The following is a 15685-nucleotide window of genomic DNA, read 5'->3' as shown; positions in this document are numbered from 1 at the left end:
AACAAATATTTGTTTAGCATTTAGTTTTGATACCCCAGCTATATTCTATAACAAGAATATTACAGAATATATTCTGTATTCTCCCCATTCTTAGTCAACAATAGAGGGTTGGGTTTTTTTTGCTGATTAATATTTTATAGCCTGTTTTTTTACCAAGATATTTATGTGCTTTATAATGTTGGCTTAATGCATCTGTCCGTTGTTCTATATCGTGATTCTATCTACTTCCTAATGTAGAATTTAAAAAGTCCTTGCATATATTGATGGCAATTTTCCCTCTGTCAGTCAGGCTGCCTCCTGGCTTATTTCTAAGTGGATAAAACGTTAATCGTCTTCATTCCTTAGGGATCATCTGTACAATGTAAACTACATCTTATGTTGGTCTTTGAATTTCCAGTACACTTCTCTGGACCATGCCTTAAAACTCTTCGGCAGTTTCCTCCAGATTTGCCTTCAAACTAATGAATATTTAGAAGGATAAAACAGTGCCAATCCAATTCAGATGTATCAACTCATACCTTTATTTATCAAAACTAGAAATCTTCAATAGCTGGAGCTGTTTAGAGTAATATTTGATCCCAAACGTTACACCTCTGTCTTATCTCTTCCCATTTCTCATTCCCACAGTTCTGGTAATTTAAGACTATATCTCCAATGCCATCTCCACATCAGCAGCTAATGCGGAACACTTCCAGTGACGAACTGAACTATGTTCTACTTCCATCTTGTCTTTATGAAAATTAGGCCAAAGCATTTGTTTGAGATTCTGCAAGGAGCCAGAAGGAAGCCATAGCTAAATGCAGCTGTTGTAATAATAATAATAATAATAATAATAATAATAATAAAAAATAAAAAAAAATAAAAAATAAAAATAATAAATTAATAGGATTACCATCCATTCCCAAAATGGGAATATTCTTTTCCTCCGAAGCTTTCTAAAATGTTTAGGTTTTTTGCATCCCTAGTCCCATTATATATTTGGTACTTCTAATTTTGATAGCAATCTTTGGAAAACTCTGGGGGTACACCCAAGGCTTTCAAGGTCATATGGTCCTTTTAAGATCTCAGTTATTTTTCCTCCGCTCTTATGTTAGTTGGTCATCCTTACGTTTACAGTAAATTTAACCGACTCCGATTATCTTCCATTTAGTTGTGACTGGTTGTGTTTGATTCTCAAGACGTTGCAGGTTTTGGGGCAAGGTTTTTCATACTTGATTTGATCCTAGGGCTGTGAGAAAGAGATTAGTCAAGGGCCACCCAGCTTTATGCCTAAGGTGGAACTAGAACTCATAGTCTCCCAGTGTCTAACCTAATGCCTTAACCATTACATTAAAATTACCTTATTTTTCAGAGTATAAGATGCACCTTAGTTTTTGGGAAGGAAAATAGGAGGAAAATATCTGCCTACCAGGTATTCAGTTGGCTAGCATCCTTATTCTGGTCAGCTTTAGCACATTATTTTATCCCCTTATTCGGAGATAATAACAATGAAAGAGTCTGCTAGCCGGTAAGAGCTGGGAATATTGTTAGTACCTCATTAGGGCTGAGGAAAAACCTATTCGGAGCATGTAGAGCAATGAAAAAAAGCCTGCAAAGACTTAAGGCTGAAAAAGCATTCTGTGCAGAGAGTAACAATGAAAGAGCTTGCAAGCTGGGAAGAGCTGGGAAGATCATTAGCAGCTTGTTAGGGCTGAAAAAAAGTTTTGAAAAAAGTTACATTCAGAGTATAAGGCATACCCAATTTTTCAGCCTCTTCTAGGGAGGAAAAAGGTGCATCTTATACTCCGAAAAGTAGGGTAATTCTCATACATTCTTAAAAACAGTCAAACTGAAGTAGGTGATGTTATCTGCAGAAGGCTTTTAAGTAATATTTACCCACAAATAAAACAAAGGTTTTGTGTTTCTTCAGTGAAATAATTATCTTATATATTATAATGGATTAGCTAAATTAGTTTAAAAAATAGCCATGTCCCTTAATTTAATTAAGTTAATGTGCCTTTATTTACTATGTATTTCAGTAACATCTTCATCTCATAGTTTCAGTGCCATATTTCAGCATAAACCATTTTCTGCAATCATGTCTAATATTCCTCATTCCTTTCTTCCTCTCTCTCTTTTTTTGCTTCTAAAGTTTTTTTTCCCCAACAAGGAATAATCGACATACTGAATTATAAAACATTAATTTACTAGGGCAAAATATAAAGAGTTGATTTTGTCATGGAAGATATATGTGTTCAGTTCTGGAGACCTCACCTACAAAAAGATATTGACAAAATTGAACGGGTCCAAAGACGGGCTACAAGAATGGTGGAAGGTCTTAAGCATAAAATATATCAGGAAAGACTTCATGAACTCAATCTGTATAGTCTGGAGGACAGAAGGGAAAGGGGGGACATGATCGAAACATTTAAATATGTCAAAGGGTTAAATAAGGTCCAGGAGGGAAGTGTTTTTAATAGGAAAGTGAACACAAGAACAAGGGGACACAATCTGAAGTTAGTTGGGGGAAAGATCAAAAGCAACATGAGAAAATATAATTTTACTGAAAGAGTAGTAGATCCTTGGAACAAACTTTCAGCAGACGTGGTAGATAAATCCACAGTAACTGAATTTAAACATGCCTGGGATAAACATATATCCACCCTAAGATAAAATACAGAAAATAGTATAAGGGCAGACTAGATGGACCATGAGGTCTTTTTCTGCCATTAGACTTCTATGTTTCTATGTTTAAAATATACTGTCTTTCATTTGGAGCAGGGATGTCAAACTCAAGGCCTGGGGGAGGGGCAGATCCAACCCATGCAGTGCTTAGATCTGGCCTTGAAAACAGTGAAGGGCTGGCCTGCGGTGACTTTGCCAGCAACAATGGAGCTCAGGAGGGGCCCACACTGCCTTCCTGAGCTCCGTTTTCGCTGGCTGAGCGATGCAATAGGCTGTCACAGCTGAAAACAAGGCTCATGAAGGCCATGTACAGCTCTACTAAGCTCCGTTTTCACTGGCAGAGGGTTGCAGGAGGCCATTACTACTGAAAATGGAGCTTGGGATTATTATTATTATTATTATTATTATTATTATTATTATTTATTAGATTTGTATGCCGCCCCTCTCCACAGACTTGGTGTGGCTCACAACAGTGATAAAAACAATACATGGTTACAAATCTAATAATTAAAATCTAAAATAACAATTTAACATTAAAAAGTCTAAAAAGAAAAAAACCCAATATACAGTGTTCCCTCGATTTTTGCGGGTTCGAACTTTGCGAATAGCCTATACCACGGTTTTTAAAAAAATATTAATTAAAAAATACTTCATGGGTTTTTTTCTATACCACGGTTTTCCCCGCCCGATGACATCATACGTCATCGCCAAACTAATAATTTTTGCAAATAAATAATAAAAATAATAATTATTGTTAATAAATAATTCTGTTTATAAATATCAGGATTACTAAGTGTCTTATTCAATGGTGAGTACCAGTAATAATGGTGAGTAAATGGTTGCTAACGGAATGGGAAATGGTAATTTAGGGGTTTAAAGTGTTAAGGGAAGGCTTGTGATACTGTCCATAGCCACAAATGGTGTATTTACTTCCGCATCTCTACTTCGCGGAAATTCGACTTTCGCGGGTGGTCTCGGAACGCATCCCCCGCGAAAATCGAGGGAACACTGTATAAAATACATAGACACAGTCATATCATGCACAAAACTACATAGGCAAGGGGGGGATGTCTCAGTTCCCCCAAGCCTGACGACAAAGGTGGGTTTTAAGGCGTTTACGAAAGGCAAGGAGGGTGGGGGCAGTCCTAATCTCTGGGGAAGTTGGTTCCAGAGGGTCGGAGCCGCCACAGAGAAGGCTCTTCCCCTGGGTCTCGCCAGACGACATTGTTTAGTCGACGGGACCCAGAGAAGACCAACTCTGTGGGACCTAACCGGCCGCTGGGATTCGTGCGGAAGAAGGCGGAACCTGTTTGGTTGGTAGAGGGCTCAAGCCACCACAGGTGCTCCGACGCGTGTGATGTCAAGTTGTCCACACCCACCCTGGGCCCCCAAGGTTGAACACAACTTTGAAGTGGCCCTCAATGAAATCAAGTTTGACACCCCTGATTTAGAGGCTTAAACTTTTCTGAAGATTTTCTCCTAAAGCCACTTTTGTTTCTTCTGTATTGATATACAGTAATGGAATTATAATTAAATAAATATTTTGGCAAGGAGCAAAAGGAAGTACTGCTTTCAGAATACATTCAGAACAGGTTTCAAAGAAATTACAACTTTTCTCTTAACACCTTTCTTATATGCATAATAAGGTGGTTCTCATACTGCTAAAATGTTAAATCATGGTTTTAGTAGGATGTCCAAGCCGCCGATTATAAGGTTTTAAAAAATGGCCGTGACATGTTAAAATTATTTGCTGATCTGTGAAAAATAAATGGTTAGAAAGAGTAGGAACAGGAAATAAACAAAATCATCTTCTTTGTATTTCCAATCCAGTTCAGGAATTGTAATCTACTTTATTTATTTTTTTCAAATTGCTTGCAAAAATGTAGAGAAAGTACACACCAGAATATTGAAGTAACATTCAAAAGGATAAAAATACTTGCAAAAATAGGAATTTAGAAAATGAGTTCCTTTTCGGGTTTTTTATTTTGAAAACAACAACAACAACTACAAACTCATATGGAAAATAATTGGAGGTTAATTTAAGCTTGAATAAATTTAAAAAATGATTGAACTAACTTTGATTGGCTAGGAAGCTTACCTGTTCCCTTGCTTTATATTGCAGTGTTAAAGGTGTGGGCAATCATTCCAGAATAGATATTGAAGTGCAAATGTATTGAAGTGCAGTTCTCATTCCGCCCAGCATGGCTATTATTATTTTGTAATGAATGAATTGCCTCTTTTTTTTTTTTTTTTTTACTATTTATGGTTTTTTAATCATCTTTAAAAAAAAATACTTTGAAATCCATGAGCTCATATGTCATTTTTTGTTTATCTTGTTGCTCTCGCTTTCACTGTCTGGTTTGTCCTTCATTGGCTTGGTCTTCCAATACTGTACCTGGTGCTTTTGAAGGCTGCAGAAACTTGAGGAAGGCAGTCAAGAAGAACGAAGGTTGGAATGCTTCCCAGGTTTTTGATTGTCATTTGAAAAATAATGTTTGGATCATATATAAACATATATAATTCTACATTCCGTAGATCTAGCAAAGAAGTTTCATCATATGAATTTTTTTTGCTGGATTAATCCTTTTCCTTATTAGATTACTACCTCATTCCCCCCTCACCCAAAAATAAGTGTACATCTGGGATTGACGATAACCGGAGCAGTTTAAAGGAGGCTGGGTGTAAACTAAAAACCTATTTCAATAGGTGCAGCAGATTACAAACATAGTGCTATAACAGCAATGTAGCTGTTTTTAATGGGGTTTTTTTCCCCTCGAGCGCTTACCACAAATAAATCCTGGTTAAAATTTAAAAATGAAATACAGTGATACCTTGTCTTACAAACTTAATTGGTTCTGGGACGAGGTTCTTAAGGTGAAAAGTTTGGAAGACGAAACAATGTTTCCCATAGGAATCAATGGAAATGCGATTAATGCGTGCAAGCCCAAAATTCACCCCTTTTCCAGCCGAAGCGCGTTTTTGTGCTGCTGGGATTCCCCTGAGGCTCCCCTCCATGCGAAACCCCACCTCCGGACCTCTGTGTTTTTGCAATGCTGCGATTTCACTGAAGCTCCCCTCGCTGGGAAACCCCACCTCCGGACTTCCATTGCCAGCGAAGTGCCCGTTTTTGCGCTGCTGGGATTCCCCTGCAGCATCACAAAAACACAGAAGTCCGGAGGTGGGGTTTCCCATGGAGGGAAGCCTCAGGGGAATCCCAGCAGCGCAAAAATGGGTGCTTCGCTGGCAACGGAAGTTCGGAGGCGGGGCATCCCAGCAGCGGCGGTGGGTTTGTAAGGTGAAAATAGTTTGTAAGAAGAGGCAAAAAAATCTTAAACCCCTGGTTTGTATCTCGAAAAGTTTGTATGACGAGGCGTTTGTAAGACGAGGTATCACTGTACTCTTTCATGAATATTTAACTTCATTAGCAAATAACCATTTTCAGTATGACCTAGATTAAGTTGGAGTCATATGTTTTCATCTACATGAGAACTTTACTTTCTACAGTCCCAAAGGTCCTTTTCCAAGAGGCAACTGGACTTTCTGATTTTTCTTTGGAGAAGTTTCAGTTGCCATCCAAGAGGCTTCTTCAGCTCTGATTCTGACTTGCTAACAGAATGGAAATGACCAGCTATCTACAAGGAGCATAAATCATTCTATTCCCCTGCATCCAGTCAGAGCTAAAGAAGTTTCTTGGATGAGAACTCAAATATCTTCAAAGAAAAAACAAAGTTGAGTTACCACTTGAAAAAGCACCTTTGCGATAACTATGACCTTGATGACTTATATTCTCCATAGACATTTAACTTTTTATACTACGCTGAATATAAAATGATAAATGGATTTTATGCAGAGGTTTGAAGTATTGCATCCAAAATCTGCAAAAATTCAGATTCAAATTTGAAATCCTTTAAACTGAGTTCTTCAGCTCTTGATATAATTTTTCAAAAATAAAAACTGTCATTTTGATTTTGAGTCTATAAATAGTGGTACAAAGCATCTTTACTTTTTTTTTTAAATGATGCGCTTTTGAATATAAATGATTATTTGAAACACATAATTTATAATTACAGATTTTTTAGAAAGAATCTTCAAATAGTTTACAAAATAAGAAATACTTTGCATAGCATTTTTTTGGATGTTCCTAAATTCTCAAAAATGATACTTTTTCAGAAGCAAACGTGCCAATTTTAGTTTTTATTATATAAAGTAGGCAAGGATTATCTCAGAAAATTAAGATGCGTGCTGAGGAAAAGGAAAGATAGCTAGATATATATCAGCACCATTCGCTATAGCATTCTGACCTTTTTTACTTGTAAATCATCTTTTCCCCAAACTGTATCCATATACTACGTCATATATTGCCTATTCTTTAAATTTTTTACTTCTGTTATTTTTTGGGATCTCGTTAACTCCTATCTTGGACAGTGGAATTATTTTTAAAAATTCGATTTCATCTCTATACATGCATAGCTTTCTTAGTCTTCTCCTTCCACTTGATCCATTCTATGTTTTTTGATCTATTTTGTAATTGTGTCCACATGCTGCTCACTGTTGTTCTAGAAATATCTGCATATCTTCAAATTTGTTTATCCCTTTCCCCATCTTCAGTAAACATTCTACAAAACTTTACAACTCACCCATTTGATCTAATTTTTCATTTATGTAAAGCGTCATAATTCATTTTTTTAATTTGCAAAGCAAAACAACCTAGGTTTTTGGTATATGAACGGTCACCAAACTCATTCATCATATTATCTTTCTTCTGTTTGCAGTAATTCAGGTTTTCAACCTGAATTAACCTTATATAAATTAACATATCAGTGGTGGGTTCTGAATTCATTTGCCACCAGTTTGCGTGCTTGTACTTGTGCAGAAGTATCCTTGATGGGCGGAGTCTCCCGCCGCTACCACTACCGGTTCTAAGAAGCCGTCCGAACCGGGAGCAACCTGTCGCCTTTTGTGATAAAGGCGGAGGCCGACGGAGTTAAGAGACTCAAGCAGTGTAAATCAAAACAAGCATTTCTTTATTTTAAAACAGAAAACAAACAGTGCCATGAGAGACACATAATCTAAGCAGCTTAAAGCATGGCGTCTAGAGAAGAAGAGAATAGAGAGAGAAGAGTGCTTTCGTAAGCAGGCGGAAGTGATATGTGGGATGTGACGTAAACATGGGAGTGATTAAAAGCAAAGGCACATGTTAACTCTTTAATAACTGAATGTCTCTGTGGCTGGCAATTTCCAGCGTGACACAACCCACCACTGAATCATATCCCAAACCAATACTAATTTAATAGAACAGGACTCATACTCTAAACTTCCTATAATCATTCTAGCTTTGCTGTAATTTTTTTCACATATAGTCTTTTCTCTCATGTCCATTTTTTGCAGGATTACTATTGACACTATCAGAGTGGTTTGTCTCTACGCAAAAAGTCTCTTAATCCCTCTTGTAGCTATTGTCAATTCTCTTAATCTAATCTTTCATCATAAGCCATTAAATCAAGTCATGCACTTTCATTCAGGAGCTGGGGTGGCACAGTGATTAGAAGGCAGTAGTTAGACCACACTTGAAATATTGCAACCAATTCTGGTCAACACAATGTTAAAAAGATATTGAGATGCTGGAAAGAGTGCAGAGAAGAGCAATGAAAATGGTGGGGCTGGAGGCTAAAAAATATAAAGAATGTTTACAGGAATTGGGCATGTTTAGTGTAATGAAAAGAAGGACTAGTGTGACATGATAACACTGTTCCAGTATTTGAGGGGCTGCTACAAAGATGAAGCAGTCAACTTACTTTCAAAGCCCTAGAAGATAATAATTGGAAGCAACCTAGAACCCAGTAGAAATTTCCTAACGGTGAGAGCAATCAACCAATGGACTGGCTTGTCTTCAGAAGTTGTGGGTATTCCATTACTAGGGGCTTTCAAAAAGAGACTGAACCACCATTTGCTTGAAATGGTGTGGGATTTTCTGCTTGAGCAGCGGGTTCGTCTAGAAGACCTCCAAGGTCTCTTCCAACTCTATTATTCTGTGTTCTCTTTTTTTTCTACATATCCACTCATGACACGCCACAGAATAGGTTTTCCTCTGGATTCCATTTGTTCAAAATGGCACAAACCTTATTTCTTTCATTGTCACCATTCATTGCACTGTAATACAGTAGTACCTCTAGATACGAGCTGCTGCACATGCGAGTATTCCAAGTTACGAGCCACGAGGGGAGAGAAATTTCTGTTCCAGACCCGAGCTCAAATTCGGGATACGAGCCGAGCGTCCACTAGGTGGCGCAAGAATCCTTGCTTCTGGTTATCTCGGAGGGGAAAAACAAAGTCTAAAGCCATTTGTTCCAGATACGAGTTGTTCGACATACAAGCTCCCTTCTGGAACGAATTAAACTCGTATCTAGAGGTACTACTGTATACAGTTTTCATTAGCAGGTGGATTTCTATTTCATACAGACAAATTATGTTTTTTTATCCCCATCTTACAGATAAGGAGAGTCCATAGCAACATTTAAAGGCTTCTGTGGGAATTACTCTAAACATCTGCTGAATATAAGTTGCTTGGAATTGCATTTTATTTGTATAGATCCTGTGAAGTTGCCTGAGGGATTGGCTTGCCTGGTTATCTGGAAAGAAATTGAACTTGTTGGTCCAGATCAGGGGTAGGCAAAGTTGTCTCTTCTATGAGTTGTGAACGTCAACTCTCAGAATTCCTAAGCCAGTCATGCTAGCACAGGAATTCTGGGAGTTGTAGTCCACATGTCATAGAAGAGCCAACTTTGCCTACCCCTGGTCCTGATGATCAAGGGTCTTTGAAGCTGTGTATTTAGCCTCCTATGTTTTAGATTCTTGCCTTTTATGATTTGTTAAAGCCTCCTAGGAAGTGACTTATGTTTGATGCATGCAGTGGTTAAAGCATCTTGTGGGAAGTGGTAATGCTGCTTACTTTGAATAATATGTTCATCAATGTGTTCTTGAAGAAGCCTTCACTGAATACAGTGGAGTTTGATCATTTTCATCTGGTCAAAGCTTTTCTTTGAGGAGCCACCTTTTAGTTGTTGGAAAGGTGATTGGCCTACAGCAGAGGTGTGAAACTCATGGCCCATGGACCAGATGTATCATGTGCTGGCTGACCCCCAGTTTAACGAAGGGCAGGGGGGAGTTGTAATACATCATGTGGTGACAACGTGACGCTGTGAGATTGGCAATCCTGGCCTGTAGCTTGAGAAGTGAATTATCTGTGGTGCAGTCAGGCGGTAGGGAAAGCAAGTAGGATGCTTGGCTGCATAGCTAGAGGTATAACAAGCAGGAAGAGGGAGATTATGATCCCGCTATATAGAGTGCTGGTGAGACCACATTTGGAATACTGTGTTCAGTTCTGGAGACCTCTCACCTACAAAAAGATATTGACAAAATGAATGGGTCCAAAGACGGGCTACAAGAATGGTGGAAGGTCTTAAGCATAAAACGTATCAGGAAAGACTTAATGAACTCAATCTGTATAGTCTGGAGGACAGAAGGAAAAGGGGGGACATGATTGAAACATTTAAATATGTTAAAGGGTTAAATAAGGTCCAGGAGGGAAGTGTTTTTAATAGGAAAGTGAACACAAGAACAAGGGGACACAATCTGAGGTTAGTTGGGGGAAAGATCAAAGGCAACATGAGAAAATATTATTTTACTGAAAGAGTAGCAGGTCCTTGGAACAAACTTCCAGCAGACGTGGTAGATAAATCCACAGTAACTGAATTTAAACATGCCTGGGATAAACATATATCCATCCTAAGATAAAATACAGAAAATAGTATAAGGGCAGACTAGATGGACCATGAGGTCTTTTTCTGCCATCAGACTTCTATGTTTCTATCTGGCCTTTTTCAGTAAGATGAGCCTCATTGGTAGTACTGAAACAGCTTGTGGTTCTTGATCATATTTAACAGAATTTGGATCTAGTGCATTCATTCTGACCCCCATTGATGTAGAAGAGAAGAGAAGAGAATTCTTTATTGGCTAAGTGTGATTTGGATACACAAGGAATTTGACTTTGGTGCATATGCTCTCAGTGTACATAAAAAGACAAGATACCCCTGGTGAGATTAGCAAAACCATATCATCAGATTTCTAGAAATGCAGACAGACCCACGGAGTATATTATCATATGTGGTGGACATGCCCATTAGCAAGAAAATATTGGAAAAAAATAAGAAATTGGTTTGTGAAAATAACTAAATAGCAAAAAGAACTGAAACCGGAAATATTTCTATTAGGCATACTCACAGAAAATTATGCCTCAAAAATACAATATTTAATATTACATGTTATAATGGCAGCTAGAATAACATACGTGCACAACTGGACAAACAATAATGTACCAACAGAAGAAAATGTGATTAGAAAAAATATTAGTGTGCAGAGATGGATAAGTTAACAAAAGAAATAAAAGAGAAACTGAATGCTATCTGGTATGGAATCTATGGTATAATTGGTTAGAGGAAAGGTGTAAAAACTAAAAATATTAAGGAAAGAAGATTTAGAAATTAGAAAACAGTAATAAATCTGTATAAATATCTGGGATACAAAATGTATGTTGATAAAGCAATAATAATAATAATAATAATAATAATAATAATAATAATAATAATAATAATAATAATAATAATAATAAAAATAATAATAATTAGATTTGTATCTCCGAAGACTCAATATGTAATATATTTACTATTAATATATATAATAATATATTTATTAATAATATATTAGTAAATATAAAGGATAATAGAACCACATGTATAAATATAGTTTTAAGATGAAAAATTGAACAATAATGGAGGTATACTGATATGGATGTGTTGTAAAATTGTTTAATAAAAATCTTTTTTTTTTAAAAGACACACTTGTCAAGAATCATAAGGTACAATTAATGATAGTCATAGGGTACAAATAAGCAAAGTATACTAGGAAGCAATCAATATAAATCGTAAAGATGCAAACAACAAAGTCTTAGCAGTTTTTAACATCATTGATCATGTGCCTTGCTAGACTATGCTAATTAGTTTTGTTATATCTACTAAAGCCTAGATTTATCCCAATTCATAATTGGGATTTCCAATATAGAGAGTATTTTGCGAGCCTGTTTACTGTTGTGCATGCTAATTTCATTTGAATAATGTGTTTCAAAGTAAATTTGATTGAATCGCCAATCATGCTTTCCATCTGAAATAATAATAATAATAATAATAATAATAATAATAATAATAATAATAATAATAAATTAGATTTGTATTCCGTCCCTCTCCGAAGACTCGGGGCGGCTCACAACAATAGTAAAAACAATGTCAAAGAACAAATCTAATATTAAAAAGAAACCCATATAAAACCCCTCATTTAAAACCAAACAACACATACATACCAATGATAAAATATAAAAGCCTAGGGAGGAGTCTCAGTTCCCCCATGCCTGGTGATATAGGTGGGTCTTGAGTAATTTACGAAAGACAAGGAGGGTGGGAGCAGTTCTGATCTCCGGGGGGGGAGTTGATTCCAGAGGGCTGGGGCCGCCACAGAGAAGGCTTTTCCCCTGGGGCCCGCCAAACGACATTGTTTTGTCGACGGGACCCGGAGAAGGCCAACTCTGTGGGACCTTATCGGCCGCTGGGATTCGTGCGGTAGCAGGCGGTTCGGGAGATACTCTGGTCCAGTGCCATGTAGGACTTAAAGGTCATAACCAACACTTTGAATTGTGACCGGAAATTGATCGGCAGCCAGTGCAAACCACGGAGTGTTGTAGAAACGGGGCGAATCTAGGAAGCCCCACGATGGCTCTTGTGGCTGCATTCTGCACGATCTGAAGTTTCCAAACACTTTTCAAAGGGTGCCCCATGTAGAGAGCATTGCAGAAATCCAACTTGATTTGATGATAAGACATATTTGGGACATTCTACTCTTCAGGAAAGATTAGCTGAGAAAGCTTGGTGTTTAGTAATAATTTAACTTTAAAATTGAATCGGCTGTGGTCAAGCAATAATACACCTTTATTATAATTTTGATTTAAATTTTACTTACTTTTTCAATATATCCCTTTTTCTATGAGAATTTAACAAAGTCTACTGTTGGTGACTAGAAAAAAAAGGGAGTAGGAAGGATAAAAATTATCCATCCCAAAGTCTTGAATCCAGATGATGTTCATTTGAAAGGTTGATTAAAAACAATAATTTAGGAATAACTGCTGTAGGTATTAGTTAAAATAGGACAAAGATTGAAATAAAAGAAATAGTCATGGTTTTAGATCAGTAAGCTATTTTGCAAGAAAAATAGGATAAGTACTTCATATCCGGCTGCATATAATTGTTAGGCAGCTGAAAATGTACACAATTGATTTGGTCTCTCTGTTCAGTTCAATTTGGACTAATCTAAAATGATTGGATTTATTTATTTTTGATACTGATATTAGAAAGGATTTTGCACAGCACAAAAATTTTTACTGATTAATCAAATGTAATTGGAGGCATATGATTTCATATGGAAAGTCTTATTTGACTGTAGATGCAACCAAATGTATTTTGAAAAAAGTCAATAAAACAAAATTATGCAAAACCATATCAAGTATATAATAAATGTAAATACATAGGCAATCTTTTATTCTAGTCATTCATATTTCAAGGAGCACTACTTCAGTTTCTAAGAAGTAGAAGGAATATATTTCTGGCAGTTTACCTAAAGCAGAGGTCCCCAACCTTTTTTGCACCAGGGACCGGCTTTCAGCTAGACCAGTTTTCCATGGCCCGGTGGGGGGGGGGGGGGAGCTAGCTGTCAGCGGCGCCGTAAAAGGGGCGATCAAGAGAGGAATGGGTGAATGAATGGACGGAGGGTGGGAAGGAAGAAAGGAAAGAGGGAAGGTACAGGAACAGAAGAAGGGTGCAAAGAAGCAAAGAAAGGTGTGAAAGGGGAGAGTAAGAGAGGAAGGAGTGAAAGAAGGGAATGAGGGAGGAAAGAAGGGAGGAAGGAAAAGGAAAGCAAGAAATGGAGGGAGGAAAGGAAGGGAGGGAAGGAAGGAAGGAAGAAAGAAGGAAAGAGGGAAGGGACAGGAACAGAGGAAGGAAGCAAGGAAACTTATGAAAGGGGAGAGTAAGAGAGGAAGGACTGGAGGGAGGGAGGGAAGAAGGTAGGAAGGAGAAAGAAAAGAAATAGAGGAAGGAAAGGTAAAAGAGAGAAAGAAAAAGAGCAAGAAAGAAAGAAAGAAAGAGAAAGAAAGAAAGAAAGAAAGGCAACTTCAAAGAAAGGCTCACTGAGCATCTCTCACTCTCTCTCTCTTTCTATCCCTCTTTCTTTCTTTCTCTTCCTTTCTCTCTCTCCTCTTCCTTTATCTCCTCTTTCTCTCCCCCCTCTCTCCCCCTTTCCCTCTCTCTTTCTCTCTCCCTCTCTTGCTATCTCTCCCCCCTTTCCCTCTCTTTCTCCCTCTCTTTCTCTCTCTCCCCCCTCTCTCTTTCTCTCTCTCTCCCCCTCTTTCTCTCTCTTCTTCTCACTTTCTCTCTCTTGTTTTCTTTCTGTCTCTTTTGCTTTCTCTCTCTCTCACTCTTTCTCTCTTGTTTTGTTTCTCACGCTCTTTCTCTCTCTTGTTCTCTCTCTCTTGCTATCTCTTTCTCTCCCCCCCTTTCTCTCACTCTCTCTTTCTCACTTTCTATCTTGCTGTCTGTTGCTTTCACTCACTCTCGTTCTCTCTCCGTTCTTCTCAGCGGTGACGCGCGCACGCCCTGCCCGCCTCACATTTGCCGAGAGGACTTTCGCCCCGGGCTCTCAGCAAGGGGGTTTGCATGAGAGGCGGGGCCGGCGGAAGGTGATATTCAATGTCGGGGGCGCACGGGCGGTTTTGCGCGCGCTCCCTATCTCCCTGCTAGCCCACTCGGAATACTGTATTCAAAATAAGAAAAGCCTTTGCCGGCGAAGGCTTTTCTTATTTTGAATACAGTATTCCGAGTGGGCTAGCAGGGAGATAGGGAGCGCGCGCAAAACCGCCCGTGCGCCCCCGACATTGAATATCACCTTCCGCCGGCCCCGCCTCTCATGCAGCCCCCTTGCTGAGAGCCCGGGGCGAAAGTCCTCTCGGCAAATGTGAGGCGGGCAGGGCGTGCGTTCCGGGTGCGGGAGGAGCTGCGGTGAAAGGCAGGAGGTGGCAGAGGAGCAGAGGGGGCAAATCGGGCGGGCGGTGGGCAGCGCGGAAAGGCCGAGGGGGCCCTGGCGCCGCGGACCGGCTGAAAACCCCCAACGGCCCGGTCCCGGTCCGCGGACCGGTGGTTGGAGACCCCTGACCTAAAGTATAGTTGTGAGTTTTTTGAAAATCCTGATCCATTACACAGGTCTACAAAAATATTTTTTGTAATCATTGCAGTTGACCTTGTATTTTTCTAAATCATGTTTTTGTTCTGATTTCAAAAATGTATATAGTTTTTCTGCAGCAGGTGCAGTTTCCATGGAGCAGCATCAATATTTTAAGTGATATAATATACTGGCAACATTAAGAAAACAGTAACACAGGTGTACAAAAATATTTTTTGTAATCATCACAGTTGACTTTGTACTTACTTTTCTGAATCATTTTTTTATTCTGATTTCAAAAATGTATATACAGTGATACCTTGTCTTACGAACTTAATTGGTTCCAGGACGAGGTTCGTAAGGTGAAAAGTTCGTAAGACGAAACAATGTTTCCCATAGGAATCAATGGAAAAGCAATTAATGCATGCAAGCCCAAAATTCACCCCTTTTGCCAGCCGAAGCACCCATTTTCACGCTGGTGGGATTCCCCTGAGGCTCTCCTCCATGGGAAACCCCACCTCTGGACTTCTGTTGCCAGTGAAGTGCCCATTTTTGCGATGCTGGGATTCCCCTGCAGCATCGCAAAAACGTGGAAGTCTGGAGGCGGGGTTTCCCATGGAGAGGAGCTTCAGGGGAATCCCACCAGCGCAAAACAGGCACTTTGGCTGGCAAGGGAAGTCCGGAGGTGGGGTTTCCCAGCGAGGGA

General features: G+C 38.8%; 1 protein-coding gene across 7 annotated transcripts in view; it reads left to right on the top strand.

Annotated features, from left to right (window-relative positions):
• The window catches only part of KIF21A (kinesin family member 21A), a 135445-nt gene that overhangs the window by 73172 nt on the left and 46588 nt on the right, over positions 1 to 15685 (top strand). The window lies entirely within an intron of this gene.

The sequence above is a fragment of the Erythrolamprus reginae genome, chromosome 6 (genome assembly GCF_031021105.1).
Source record: "Erythrolamprus reginae isolate rEryReg1 chromosome 6, rEryReg1.hap1, whole genome shotgun sequence".
Taxonomy (NCBI): domain Eukaryota; kingdom Metazoa; phylum Chordata; class Lepidosauria; order Squamata; family Dipsadidae; genus Erythrolamprus; species Erythrolamprus reginae.
Note: the sequence above shows the minus strand (reverse complement) of the source record. Positions and strands in the feature narration are given on the sequence as shown.